This window comes from Rhinichthys klamathensis, unplaced genomic scaffold (assembly GCF_029890125.1).
Source record: "Rhinichthys klamathensis goyatoka isolate OS25496 unplaced genomic scaffold, OSU_Roscu_1.1 h1tg000035l_1, whole genome shotgun sequence".
Lineage (NCBI taxonomy): Eukaryota > Metazoa > Chordata > Actinopteri > Cypriniformes > Leuciscidae > Rhinichthys > Rhinichthys klamathensis.
Window position 1 is genome coordinate 501,919 of NW_026606583.1, and position 13,082 is coordinate 515,000.

The 13,082-nt window shown below is 47.5% G+C and overlaps 16 non-coding genes across 16 annotated transcripts; all 16 read right to left on the minus strand.

Annotated features, from left to right (window-relative positions):
* Positions 1–1,175: 1,175 nt before the first annotated feature.
* On the minus strand, positions 1,176–1,257 carry trnal-uag (transfer RNA leucine (anticodon UAG)). The gene has a single exon. It is a non-coding gene; the product is annotated as a tRNA-Leu (tRNA).
* Positions 1,258–1,928: 671 nt separating this feature from the next.
* Positions 1,929–2,010, minus strand: trnal-uag (transfer RNA leucine (anticodon UAG)). Its single transcript has one exon. It is a non-coding gene; the product is annotated as a tRNA-Leu (tRNA).
* Positions 2,011–2,804: 794 nt separating this feature from the next.
* trnal-uag (transfer RNA leucine (anticodon UAG)) lies at positions 2,805–2,886 on the minus strand. The gene has a single exon. It is a non-coding gene; the product is annotated as a tRNA-Leu (tRNA).
* Positions 2,887–3,108: 222 nt separating this feature from the next.
* On the minus strand, positions 3,109–3,190 carry trnal-aag (transfer RNA leucine (anticodon AAG)). Its single transcript has one exon. It is a non-coding gene; the product is annotated as a tRNA-Leu (tRNA).
* A 2,906-nt stretch (positions 3,191–6,096) lies between these two features.
* On the minus strand, positions 6,097–6,178 carry trnal-uag (transfer RNA leucine (anticodon UAG)). The gene has a single exon. It is a non-coding gene; the product is annotated as a tRNA-Leu (tRNA).
* A 491-nt stretch (positions 6,179–6,669) lies between these two features.
* Positions 6,670–6,751, minus strand: trnal-uag (transfer RNA leucine (anticodon UAG)). The gene has a single exon. It is a non-coding gene; the product is annotated as a tRNA-Leu (tRNA).
* A 794-nt stretch (positions 6,752–7,545) lies between these two features.
* On the minus strand, positions 7,546–7,627 carry trnal-uag (transfer RNA leucine (anticodon UAG)). Its single transcript has one exon. It is a non-coding gene; the product is annotated as a tRNA-Leu (tRNA).
* A 221-nt stretch (positions 7,628–7,848) lies between these two features.
* Positions 7,849–7,930, minus strand: trnal-aag (transfer RNA leucine (anticodon AAG)). The gene has a single exon. It is a non-coding gene; the product is annotated as a tRNA-Leu (tRNA).
* A 491-nt stretch (positions 7,931–8,421) lies between these two features.
* Positions 8,422–8,503, minus strand: trnal-uag (transfer RNA leucine (anticodon UAG)). The gene has a single exon. It is a non-coding gene; the product is annotated as a tRNA-Leu (tRNA).
* Positions 8,504–8,725: 222 nt separating this feature from the next.
* Positions 8,726–8,807, minus strand: trnal-aag (transfer RNA leucine (anticodon AAG)). The gene has a single exon. It is a non-coding gene; the product is annotated as a tRNA-Leu (tRNA).
* A 490-nt stretch (positions 8,808–9,297) lies between these two features.
* trnal-uag (transfer RNA leucine (anticodon UAG)) lies at positions 9,298–9,379 on the minus strand. The gene has a single exon. It is a non-coding gene; the product is annotated as a tRNA-Leu (tRNA).
* Positions 9,380–9,601: 222 nt separating this feature from the next.
* Positions 9,602–9,683, minus strand: trnal-aag (transfer RNA leucine (anticodon AAG)). The gene has a single exon. It is a non-coding gene; the product is annotated as a tRNA-Leu (tRNA).
* Positions 9,684–10,669: 986 nt separating this feature from the next.
* On the minus strand, positions 10,670–10,751 carry trnal-uag (transfer RNA leucine (anticodon UAG)). The gene has a single exon. It is a non-coding gene; the product is annotated as a tRNA-Leu (tRNA).
* A 490-nt stretch (positions 10,752–11,241) lies between these two features.
* trnal-uag (transfer RNA leucine (anticodon UAG)) lies at positions 11,242–11,323 on the minus strand. The gene has a single exon. It is a non-coding gene; the product is annotated as a tRNA-Leu (tRNA).
* A 793-nt stretch (positions 11,324–12,116) lies between these two features.
* On the minus strand, positions 12,117–12,198 carry trnal-uag (transfer RNA leucine (anticodon UAG)). Its single transcript has one exon. It is a non-coding gene; the product is annotated as a tRNA-Leu (tRNA).
* A 490-nt stretch (positions 12,199–12,688) lies between these two features.
* trnal-uag (transfer RNA leucine (anticodon UAG)) lies at positions 12,689–12,770 on the minus strand. The gene has a single exon. It is a non-coding gene; the product is annotated as a tRNA-Leu (tRNA).
* Positions 12,771–13,082: the final 312 nt, after the last annotated feature.

Sequence of the window (13,082 nt, forward strand, 5' to 3'; positions counted from 1 at the left end):
CGAGTTCGGCCAAGGAAAGCAAAAGCGGCAGGGTTTGGAAGAGACCGGGAGCAAGCAGTGTCACTTCTCCAGTGTTTTCGCTTAGGCATGGCAGCCACGAGTGCCTTCTAAAATGCTGTCTTGGCAGCGGTGGGATTCGAGCCCACGCCCCCGAAGAGACTGGAGCCTTAATCCAGCGCCTTAGACCGCTCGGCCACGCCACCTTGTGAGGGCACCTTCCGTGGGCCATTTTCGCCAATTTTTTCTTTTAATGTCTCTCTTCTCCACAGTTAAATCCGTCGAAATTCTACGTGCCTTGAAGGAGCACCTCGACAGGTGAAAAGGCCTCCTAAATACAGGGGGGACGCAGTTACACTCCTGGAGGCCCCCTCCCTGCAGATTGCAATTCCATCTCTAATCAAACACACCTGAATTACCTAATCAAAGCCTTTGGGCCATCCTCCAAAATGGCAGCCAGCTGTGTCGCAGTTAAACTCAAAATCATGAGGTAGCTGTCAGATCACCAAAAAAATCTAAATGAGTCAAATTGGCTAACTCCATCATTATAGACTAGACATTTGTTATTATTATGTTTAAATTCATTTTTGAAGTGACATTATTGCTGTCCCTGATTCAAGAGGGTGCAGATTTTCAACCGCTTTTGCGCCTTAGACCCAGCGCCTTAGACCGCTCGGCTACGCTACCTTGTGAGGGCACCTTCCGTGGGCCATTTTCGCCAATTTTTTCTTTTAATGTCTCTCTTCTCCACAGTTAAATCCGTCGAAATTCTACGTGCCTTGAAGGAGCACCTCGACAGGTGGAAAGGCCTCCTAAATAAAGGGGGGATGCAGTTACACTCCTGGAGGCCCCCCTCCCTGCAGATTGCAATTCCATCTCTAATCAAACACACCTGAATTACCTAATCAAAGCCTTTGGGCCATCCTCCAAAATGGCAGCCAGCTGTGTCGCAGTTAAACTCAAAATCATGAGGTAGCTGTCAGATCACCAAAAAAATCTCAATGAGTCAAATTGGCTAACTCCATCATTATAGACTAGACATTTGTTATTATTATGTTTAAATTCATTTTTGAAGTGACATTATTGCTGTCCCTGATTCAAGAGGGTGCAGATTTTCAGCCGCTTTTGCGCCTTTTCGGAGCACTCTTAAAGTGTCTGGCCCTCTTTAAAATCACTGCTGGCAGCGGTGGGATTCGAACCCACGCCCCCGAAGAGACTGGAGCCTAAATCCAGCGCCTTAGACCCCTCGGCCACGCTACCCTGACGTGGCTCGATTCGTGGGCCGTTTTCTGGCCATTTTTTTTACATAAATAGATTAAACGTTGGGTGCGGACCTTCATCGTCAGGCTCTGAAGCACGCCGAGTTTGGCCAAGGAAAGCAAAAGCGGCAGGGTTTGGAAGAGTCCGCGAGCAAGCAGTGTCACTTCTCCAGTGTTTTCGCTTAGGCATAGCAGCCACGAGTGCCTTCTAAAATGCTGTCTTGGCAGCGGTGGGACTTCTCCACAGTTAAATTCGTCGAAATTCTACGTGCCTTGAAGGAGCACCTCGACAGGTGGAAAGGCCTCCTAAATACAGGGGGGACGCAGTTACACTCCTGGAGGCCCCCCTCCCTGCAGATTGCAATTCCATCTCTAATCAAACACACCTGAATTACCTAATCAAAGCCTTTGGGCCATCCTCCAAAATGGCAGCCAGCTGTGTCGCAGTTAAACTCAAAATCATGAGGTAGCTGTCAGATCACCAAAAAAATCTCAATGAGTCAAATTGGCTAACTCCATCATTATAGACTAGACATTTGTTATTATTATGTTTAAATTCATTTTTGAAGTGACATTATTGCTGTCCCTGATTCAAGAGGGTGCAGATTATCAGCCGCTTTTGCGCCTTTTCGGAGCACTCTTAAGGTGTCTGGCCCTCTTTAAAATCACTGCTGGCAGCAGTGGGATTCGAACCCACGCCCCCGAAGAGACTGGAGCCTAAATCCAGCGCCTTAGACCCCTCGGCCACGCTACCCTGACGAGGCTTATTTCGTGGGCCGTTTTCTGGCCATTTTTTTTTTCATAAATAGATTAAACGTTGGGTGCGTACCTTCATCGTCAGGCTCTGAAGCACGCCGAGTTCGGCCAAGGAAAGCAAAAGCGGCAGGGTTTGGAAGAGACCGGGAGCAAGCAGTGTCACTTCTCCAGTGTTTTCGCTTAGGCATGGCAGCCACGAGTGCCTTCTAAAATGCTGTCTTGGCAGCGGTGGGATTCGAGCCCACGCCCCCGAAGAGACTGGAGCCTTAATCCAGCCCCTTAGACCGCTCGGCCACGCCACCTTGTGAGGGCACCTTCCGTGGGCCATTTTCGCCAATTTTTTCTTTTAATGTCTCTCTTCTCCACAGTTAAATCCGTCGAAATTCTACGTGCCTTGAAGGAGCACCTCGACAGGTGAAAAGGCCTCCTAAATACAGGGGGGACGCAGTTACACTCCTGGAGGCCCCCTCCCTGCAGATTGCAATTCCATCTCTAATCAAACACACCTGAATTACCTAATCAAAGCCTTTGGGCCATCCTCCAAAATGGCAGCCAGCTGTGTCGCAGTTAAACTCAAAATCATGAGGTAGCTGTCAGATCACCAAAAAAATCTAAATGAGTCAAATTGGCTAACTCCATCATTATAGACTAGACATTTGTTATTATTATGTTTAAATTCATTTTTGAAGTGACATTATTGCTGTCCCTGATTCAAGAGGGTGCAGATTTTCAGCCGCTTTTGCGCCTTTTCGGAGCACACTTAAGGTGTCTGGACCTCTTTAAAATCACTGCTGGCAGCGGTGGGATTCGAACCCACGCCCCCGAAGAGACTGGAGCCTAAATCCAGCGCCTTAGACCCCTCGGCCACGCTACCCTGATGTGGCTCGATTCGTGGGCCGTTTTCTGGCCATTTTTTTTTTCATAAATAGATTAAACGTTGGGTGCGGACCTTCATCGTCAGGCTCTGAAGCACGCCGAGTTTGGCCAAGGAAAGCAAAAGCGGCAGGGTTTGGAAGAGTCCGGGAGCAAGCAGTGTCACTTCTCCAGTGTTTTCGCTTAGGCATAGCAGCCACGAGTGCCTTCTAAAATGCTGTCTTGGCAGCGGTGGGATTCGAACCCACGCCCCCGAAGAGACTGGAGCCTTAATCCAGCGCCTTAGACCGCTCGGCCACGCTACCTTGTGAGGGCACCTTCCGTGGTCCATTTTCGCCAATTTTTTCTTTTAATGTCTCTCTTCTCCACAGTTAAATCCGTCGAAATTCTACGTGCCTTGAAGGAGCACCTCGACAGGTGGAAAGGCCTCCTAAATACAGGGGGGACGCAGTTACACTCCTGGAGGCCCACTCCCTGCAGATTGCAATTCCATCTCTAATCAAACACACCTGAATTACCTAATCAAAGCCTTTGGGCCATCCTCCAAAATGGCAGCCAGCTGTGTCGCAGTTAAACTCAAAATCATGAGGTAGCTGTCAGATCACCGAAAAAATCTAAATGAGTCAAATTGGCTAACTCCATCATTATAGACTAGACATTTGTTATTATTATGTTTAAATTCATTTTTGAAGTGACATTATTGCTGTCCCTGATTCAAGAGGGTGCAGATTTTCAGCCGCTTTTGCGCCTTAGACCCAGCGCCTTAGACCCAGCGCCTTAGACCGCTCGGCCACGCTACCTTGTGAGGGCACCTACCGTGGGCCATTTTCGCCAATTTTTTCTTTTACAGTTTTTTTCAATTGTTTACACGCAATTTTGAAAACCGGGTTCTTTTTTTCAAAATGTAATCACAATTATCCAAACACCACACTCAATTGGCATAATTCCTAGATTGTTTGCAAAATGACACACTTCTGTCAAAACATACACACTTCAGACAAAAGATATACACATATTTGTGAAAATGCTATTAGTTTTCATTTAACCAACACAGTCCTCAATGATCAGACACTATTGCAACCAGTTTCACACTGCTGTGATAAATAAAAAACACATTTGTAAAAAAACTATTTTTAGGAAATAGCATGTGCTAGATTTTTGGCCAGACATTGTTATGTAAGGGATAATTTAGATGAAAAAAAATTGTGACAAACAAACAACATTCTTCATGATTAGTTTGAGATATAGGGAGAATGTACACTAATAGGCCTACTATAAACTTGCCAAGCACTGCACAACACTGATTTCTGCAGACTCATATTTCAAGTATTTATTTACAGTATTTCTAACCATAATCAGTTACAGTAATCAACCAACAATGAAATCAATGAAAAAAATAAAATCTGTAGACAAATAAAAATTACTGCATGAAGTACATACAGTTTGACTCTGGAGAAAAACTACTGTAAAAGCAACAAGAATACTGTAACTATTCAGTTACAGTATCAACCAGAGATTTGGTTGAACTCTTTGTCCAGCTTCCATCGTTGTCAGTCCATGGTTGATAACATGGTCAATAAGTGTTGCACGGATTTCTTGAGTCAAATTTGGTCCTCGTCTTCTTTGTTCAGGTTCTATCAACTCTACAAGTCCTTCTCTACCTCTTCCTCTACCTAGGCCTCTTCCTCTATCCCCTTCTTCTCCTCTTCCTCTACCTGGGCCTCCTCCTCTACCTCCTTCACCTCTTCCTCTACCTCCTTCACCTCTTCCTCTACCTAGGCCTCTTTCTCTATCCCCTTCTTCTCCTTTTCCTCTACCTGGGCCTCCTCCTCTACCTCCTTCACCTCTTCCTCTACCTAGGCCTCTTTCTCTACCCCCTTCTTCTCCTTTTCCTCTACCTGGGCCTCCTCCTCTACCTCCTTCACCTCTTCCTCTACCTCCTTCACCTCTTCCTCTACCTAAGCCTCTTCCTCTATCTCCTTCTTCTCCTCTTCCTCTACCTGGGGCTCCTCCTCTACCCCCTTCACCTCTTCCTCTACCTCCTTCACCTCTTCCTCTACCTAAGCCTCTTCCTCTATCTCCTTCTTCTCCTCTTCCTCTACCTGGGGCTCCTCCTCTACCTCCTTCACCTCTACCTCCTTCTCCTCCTCCTCTACCTCCTTCACCTCTTCCTCTACCTCCTTCACCTCTTCCTCTACCTCCTTCACCTCTTCCTCTACCTCCTTCTCCTCCTCCTCTACCTCGTTCACCTCTTCCTCTACCTCCTTCTCCTCTTCCTCTACCTCCTTCATCTCCTCTTTCAGCTCCCCCTTTTATTCTCACTCTTCTTCTTCTTCTTCTTCTTCTTCTTCTTCTTCTTCTTCTTCTTCTTCTTCTTCGTCTAGCTCCTTCCATTTTTGTTGAAGACAGGTGAACTCACCTGCTGCCTTTTATAGCACACCTGAGTGCTGCGTTTTCAAATTAGCACATGTGTGCTTCCACGCCTGATGGATGTGCATATCCAATTCATTCATTAGTGTGGTCAATGGCAAACCGGGGCTTTGTAATGACAAGGAAGTAACCTCACAATCCTTATCTGTGTCTAAGGTGTGAAAATGTGTGTAGAGTTTTACAAATCACTGTGTGTAATGTTTTGCAAAAAGGGTGAAGCTGACAACGTGCTTACAATTGTGCAAATCTAGACTGGTGTTTTGCTCCTTGAGTGTAAGGTTTTGCTAATAGTGGGAAAGTTTTAATGTTAGTGTGTAAGCAATTGAAAAAAACTGTAATGTCTCTCTTCTCCACAGTTAAATCCGTCGAAATTCTACGTGCCTTGAAGGAGCACCTCGACAGGTGGAAAGGCCTCCTAAATATAGGGGGGACGCAGTTACACTCCTGGAGGCCCCCCTCCCTGCAGATTGCAATTCCATCTCTAATCAAACACACCTGAATTACCTAATCAAAGCCTTTGGGCCATCCTCCAAAATGGCAGCCAGCTGTGTCGCAGTTAAACTCAAAATCATGAGGTAGCTGTCAGATCACCAAAAAAATCTCAATGAGTCAAATTGGCTAACTCCATCATTATAGACTAGACATTTGTTATTATTATGTTTAAATTCATTTTTGAAGTGACATTATTACCGTCCCTGATTCAAGAGGGTGCAGATTTTCAGCCGCTTTTGCGCCTTTTCGGAGCACTCTTAAGGTGTCTGGCCCTCTTTAAAATCACTGCTGGCAGCGGTGGGATTCAAACCCACGCCCCCGAAGAGACTGGAGCCTAAATCCAGCGCCTTAGACCCCTCGGCCACGCTACCCTGACGTGGCTCGATTCGTGGGCCGTTTTCGCCAATTTTTTCTTTTAATGTCTCTCTTCTCCACAGTTAAATCCGTCGAAATTCTACGTGCCTTGAAGGAGCACCTCGACAGGTGGAAAGGCCTCCTAAATACAGGGGGGACGCAGTTACACTCCTGGAGGCCCCCCTCCCTGCAGATTGCAATTCCATCTCTAATCAAACACACCTGAATTACCTAATCAAAGCCTTTGGGCCATCCTCCAAAATGGCAGCCAGCTGTGTCGCAGTTAAACTCAAAATCATGAGGTAGCTGTCAGATCACCAAAAAAATCTCAATGAGTCAAATTGGCTAACTCCATCATTATAGACTAGACATTTGTTATTATTATGTTTAAATTCATTTTTGAAGTGACATTATTGCTGTCCCTGATTCAAGAGGGTGCAGATTTTCAGCCGCTTTTGCGCCTTTTCGGAGCACACTTAAGGTGTCTGGACCTCTTTAAAATCACTGCTGGCAGCGGTGGGATTCGAACCCACGCCCCCGAAGAGACTGGAGCCTAAATCCAGCGCCTTAGACCCCTCGGCCACGCTACCCTGATGTGGCTCGATTCGTGGGCCGTTTTCTGGCCATTTTTTTTTTCATAAATAGATTAAACGTTGGGTGCGGACCTTCATTGTCAGGCTCTGAAGCACGCCGAGTTCGGCCAAGGAAAGCAAAAGCGGCAGGGTTTGGAAGAGACCGGGAGCAAGCAGTGTCACTTCTCCAGTGTTTTCGCTTAGGCATAGCAGCCACGAGTGCCTTCTAAAATGCTGTCTTGGCTGCGGTGGGATTCGAACCCACGCCCCCGGAGAGACTGGAGCCTTAATCCAGCGCCTTGGACCGCTCGGCCACGCTACCTTGTGAGGGCACCTTCCGTAGGCCATTTTCGCCAATTTTTTCTTTTAATGTCTCTCTTCTCCACAGTTAAATCCGTCGAAATTCTACGTGAATTGAAGGAGCACCTCGACAGGTGGAAAGGCCTCCTAAAAACAGGGGGGACGCAGTTACACTCCTGGAGGCCCCCTCCCTGCAGATTGCAATTCCATCTCTAATCAAACACACCTGAATTACCTAATCAAAGCCTTTGGGCCATCCTCCAAAATGGCAGCCAGCTGTGTCGCAGTTAAACTCAAAATCATGAGGTAGCTGTCAGATCACCAAAAAAATCTCAATGAGTCAAATTGGCTAACTCCATCATTATAGACTAGACATTTGTTATTATTATGTTTAAATTCATTTTTGAAGTGACATTATTACCATCCCTGATTCAAGAAGGTGCAGATTTTCAGCCGCTTTTGCGCCTTTTCGGAGCACTCTTAAGGTGTCTGGCCCTCTTTAAAATCACTGCTGGCAGCGGTGGGATTCTAACCCACGACCCCGAAGAGACTGGAGCCTAAATCCAGCGCCTTAGACCCCTCGGCCACGCTACCCTGACGTGGATCGATTCGTGGGCCGTTTTCTGGCCATTTTTTTTTCATAAATATATTAAACGTTGGGTGCGGACCTTCATTGTCAGGCTCTGAAGCACGCCGAGTTCGGCCAAGGAAAGCAAAAGCGGCAGGGTTTGGAAGAGACCGGGAGCAAGCAGTGTCACTTCTCCAGTGTTTTCGCTTAGGCATAGCAGCCACGAGTGCCTTCTAAAATGCTGTCTTGGCAGCGGTGGGATTCGAACCCACGCCCCCGGAGAGACTGGAGCCTTAATCCAGCGCCTTAGACCGCTCGGCCACGCTACCTTGTGAGGGCACCTTCCGTGGGCCATTTTCGCCAATTTTTTCTTTTAATGTCTCTCTTCTCCACAGTTAAATCCGTCGAAATTCTACGTGAATTGAAGGAGCACCTCGACAGGTGGAAAGGCCTCCTAAATAAAGGGGGGACGCAGTTACACTCCTGGAGGCCCCCCTCCCTGCAGATTGCAATTCCATCTCTAATCAAACACACCTGAATTACCTAATCAAAGCCTTTGGGCCATCCTCCAAAATGGCAGCCAGCTGTGTCGCAGTTAAACTCAAAATCATGAGGTAGCTGTCAGATCACCAAAAAAATCTAAATGAGTCAAATTGGCTAACTCCATCATTATAGACTAGACATTTGTTATTATTATGTTTAAATTCATTTTTGAAGTGACATTATTGCTGTCCCTGATTCAAGAGGGTGCAGATTTTCAGCCGCTTTTGCGCCTTTTCGGAGCACACTTAAGGTGTCTGGACCTCTTTAAAATCACTGCTGGCAGCGGTGGGATTCGAACCCACGCCCCCGAAGAGACTGGAGCCTAAATCCAGCGCCTTAGACCCCTCGGCCACGCTACCCTGATGTGGCTCGATTCGTGGGCCGTTTTCTGGCCATTTTTTTTTTCATAAATAGATTAAACGTTGGGTGCGGACCTTCATTGTCAGGCTCTGAAGCACGCCGAGTTCGGCCAAGGAAAGCAAAAGCGGCAGGGTTTGGAAGAGACCGGGAGCAAGCAGTGTCACTTCTCCAGTGTTTTCGCTTAGGCATAGCAGCCACGAGTGCCTTCTAAAATGCTGTCTTGGCAGCGGTGGGATTCGAACCCACGCCCCCGGAGAGACTGGAGCCTTAATCCAGCGCCTTAGACCGCTCGGCCACGCTACCTTGTGAGGGCACCTTCCGTGGGCCATTTTCGACAATTTTTTCTTTTAATGTCTCTCTTCTCCACAGTTAAATCCGTCGAAATTCTACGTGAATTGAAGGAGCACCTCGACAGGTGGAAAGGCCTCCTAAAAACAGGGGGGACGCAGTTACACTCCTGGAGGCCCCCTCCCTGCAGATTGCAATTCCATCTCTAATCAAACACACCTGAATTACCTAATCAAAGCCTTTGGGCCATCCTCCAAAATGGCAGCCAGCTGTGTCGCAGTTAAACTCAAAATCATGAGGTAGCTGTCAGATCACCAAAAAAATCTCAATGAGTCAAATTGGCTAACTCCATCATTATAGACTAGACATTTGTTATTATTATGTTTAAATTCATTTTTGAAGTGACATTATTACCATCCCTGATTCAAGAAGGTGCAGATTTTCAGCCGCTTTTGCGCCTTTTCGGAGCACTCTTAAGGTGTCTGGCCCTCTTTAAAATCACTGCTGGCAGCGGTGGGATTCTAACCCACGACCCCGAAGAGACTGGAGCCTAAATCCAGCGCCTTAGACCCCTCGGCCACGCTACCCTGACGTGGATCGATTCGTGGGCCGTTTTCTGGGCATTTTTTTTTTCATAAATAGATTAAACGTTGGGTGCGGACCTTCATCGTCAGGCTCTGAAGCACGCCGAGTTCGGCCAAGGAAAGCAAAAGCGGCAGGGTTTGGAAGAGTCCGGGAGCAAGCAGTGTCACTTCTCCAGTGTTTTCGCTTAGGCATAGCAGCCACGAGTGCCTTCTAAAATGCTGTCTTGGCAGCGGTGGGATTCGAACCCACGCCCCAGAAGAGACTGGAGCCTTAATCCAGCGCCTTAGACCGCTCGGCCACGCTACCTTGTGAGGGCACCTTCCGTGGTCCATTTTCGCCAATTTTTTCTTTTAATGTCTCTCTTCTCCACAGTTAAATCCGTCGAAATTCTACGTGCCTTGAAGGAGCACCTCGACAGGTGGAAAGGCCTCCTAAATACAGGGGGGACGCAGTTACACTCCTGGAGGCCCCCTCCCTGCAGATTGCAATTCCATCTCTAATCAAACACACCTGAATTACCTAATCAAAGCCTTTGGGCCATCCTCCAAAATGGCAGCCAGCTGTGTCGCAGTTAAACTCAAAATCATGAGGTAGCTGTCAGATCACCGAAAAAATCTAAATGAGTCAAATTGGCTAACTCCATCATTATAGACTAGACATTTGTTATTATTATGTTTAAATTCATTTTTGAAGTGACATTATTGCTGTCCCTGATTCAAGAGGGTGCAGATTTTCAGCCGCTTTTGCGCCTTAGACCCAGCGCCTTAGACCCAGCGCCTTAGACCGCTAGGCCACGCTACCTTGTGAGGGCACCTTCCGTGGGCCATTTTCGCCAATTTTTTCTTTTAATGTCTCTCTTCTCCACAGTTAAATCCGTCGAAATTCTACGTGCCTTGAAGGAGCACCTCGACAGGTGGAAAGGCCTCCTAAATATAGGGGGGACGCAGTTACACTCCTGGAGGCCCCCCTCCCTGCAGATTGCAATTCCATCTCTAATCAAACACACCTGAATTACCTAATCAAAGCCTTTGGGCCATCCTCCAAAATGGCAGCCAGCTGTGTCGCAGTTAAACTCAAAATCATGAGGTAGCTGTCAGATCACCAAAAAAATCTCAATGAGTCAAATTGGCTAACTCCATCATTATAGACTAGACATTTGTTATTATTATGTTTAAATTCATTTTTGAAGTGACATTATTACCGTCCCTGATTCAAGAGGGTGCAGATTTTCAGCCGCTTTTGCGCCTTTTCGGAGCACTCTTAAGGTGTCTGGCCCTCTTTAAAATCACTGCTGGCAGCGGTGGGATTCAAACCCACGCCCCCGAAGAGACTGGAGCCTAAATCCAGCGCCTTAGACCCCTCGGCCACGCTACCCTGACGTGGCTCGATTCGTGGGCCGTATTCGCCAATTTTTTCTTTTAATGTCTCTCTTCTCCACAGTTAAATCCGTCGAAATTCTACGTGCCTTGAAGGAGCACCTCGACAGGTGGAAAGGCCTCCTAAATACAGGGGGGACGCAGTTACACTCCTGGAGGCCCCCTCCCTGCAGATTGCAATTCCATCTCTAATCAAACACACCTGAATTACCTAATCAAAGCTTTTGGGCCATCCTCCAAAATGGCAGCCAGCTGTGTCGCAGTTAAACTCAAAATCATGAGGTAGCTGTCAGATCACCAAAAAAATCTCAATGAGTCAAATTGGCTAACTCCATCAGTATAGACTAGACATTTGTTATTATAATGTTTAAATTCATTTTTGAAGTGACATTATTGCTGTCCCTGATTCAAGAGGGTGCAGATTTTCAGCCGCTTTTGCGCCTTTTCGGAGCACTCTTAAGGTGTCTGGCCCTCTTTAAAATCACTGCTGGCAGCGGTGGGATTCGAACCCACGCCCCCAAAGAGACTGGAGCCTAAATCCAGCGCCTTAGACCCCTCGGCCACGCTACCCTGACGTGGCTCGATACGTGGGCCGTTTTCTGGCCATTTTTTTTCATAAATAGATTAAACGTTGGGTGCGGACCTTCATCGTCAGGCTCTGAAGCACGCCGAGTTCGGCCAAGGAAAGCAAAAGCGGCAGGGTTTGGAAGAGACCGGGAGCAAGCAGTGTCACTTCTCCAGTGTTTTCGCTTAGGCATAGCAGCCACGAGTGCCTTCTAAAATGCTGTCTTGGCAGCGGTGGGATTCGAACACACGCCCCCGAAGAGACTGGAGCCTTAATCCAGCGCCTTAGACCGCTCAGCCACGCTACCTTGTGAGGGCACCTTCCGTGGGCCATTTTCGCCAATTTTTTCTTTTAATGTCTCTCTTCTCCACAGTTAAATCCGTCGAAATTCTACGTGCCTTGACGGAGCACCTCGACAGGTGGAAAGGCCTCCTAAATACAGGGGGGACGCAGTTACACTCCTGGAGGCCCCCCTCCCTGCAGATTGCAATTCCATCTCTAATCAAACACACCTGAATTACCTAATCAAAGCCTTTGGGCCAACCTCCAAAATGGCAGCCAGCTGTGTCGCAGTTAAACTCAAAATCATGAGGTAGCTGTCAGATCACCAAAAAAATCTCAATGAGTCAAATTGGCTAACTCCATCATTATAGACTAGACATTTGTTATTATTATGTTTAAATTCATTTTTGAAGTGACATTATTGCTGTCCCTGATTCAAGAGGGTGCAGATTTTCAGCCGCTTTTGCGCCTTTTCGGAGCACACTTACGGTGTCTGGCCCTCTTTAAAATCACTGCTGGCAGCGGTGGGATTCAAACCCACGCCCCCGAAGAGACTGGAGCCTAAATCCAGCGCCTTAGACCCCTCGGCCACGCTACCCTGACGTGGCTCGATTCGTGGGCCGTATTCGCCAATTTTTTCTTTTAATGTCTCTCTTCTCCACAGTTAAATCCGTCGAAATTCTACGTGCCTTGAAGGAGCACCTCGACAGGTGGAAAGGCCTCCTAAATACAGGGGGGACGCAGTTACACTCCTGGAGGCCCCCTCCCTGCAGATTGCAATTCCATCTCTAATCAAACACACCTGAATTACCTAATCAAAGCTTTTGGGCCATCCTCCAAAATGGCAGCCAGCTGTGTCGCAGTTAAACTCAAAATCATGAGGTAGCTGTCAGATCACCAAAAAAATCTCAATGAGTCAAATTGGCTAACTCCATCAGTATAGACTAGACATTTGTTATTATAATGTTTAAATTCATTTTTGAAGTGACATTATTGCTGTCCCTGATTCAAGAGGGTGCAGATTTTCAGCCGCTTTTGCGCCTTTTCGGAGCACTCTTAAGGTGTCTGGCCCTCTTTAAAATCACTGCTGGCAGCGGTGGGATTCGAACCCACGCCCCCAAAGAGACTGGAGCCTAAATCCAGCGCCTTAGACCCCTCGGCCACGCTACCCTGACGTGGCTCGATACGTGGGCCGTTTTCTGGCCATTTTTTTTCATAAATAGATTAAACGTTGGGTGCGGACCTTCATCGTCAGGCTCTGAAGCACGCCGAGTTCGGCCAAGGAAAGCAAAAGCGGCAGGGTTTGGAAGAGACCGGGAGCAAGCAGTGTCACTTCTCCAGTGTTTTCGCTTAGGCATAGCAGCCACGAGTGCCTTCTAAAATGCTGTCTTGGCAGCGGTGGGATTCGAACACACGCCCCCGAAGAGACTGGAGCCTTAATCCAGCGCCTTAGACCGCTCGGCCACGCTACCTTGTGAGGGC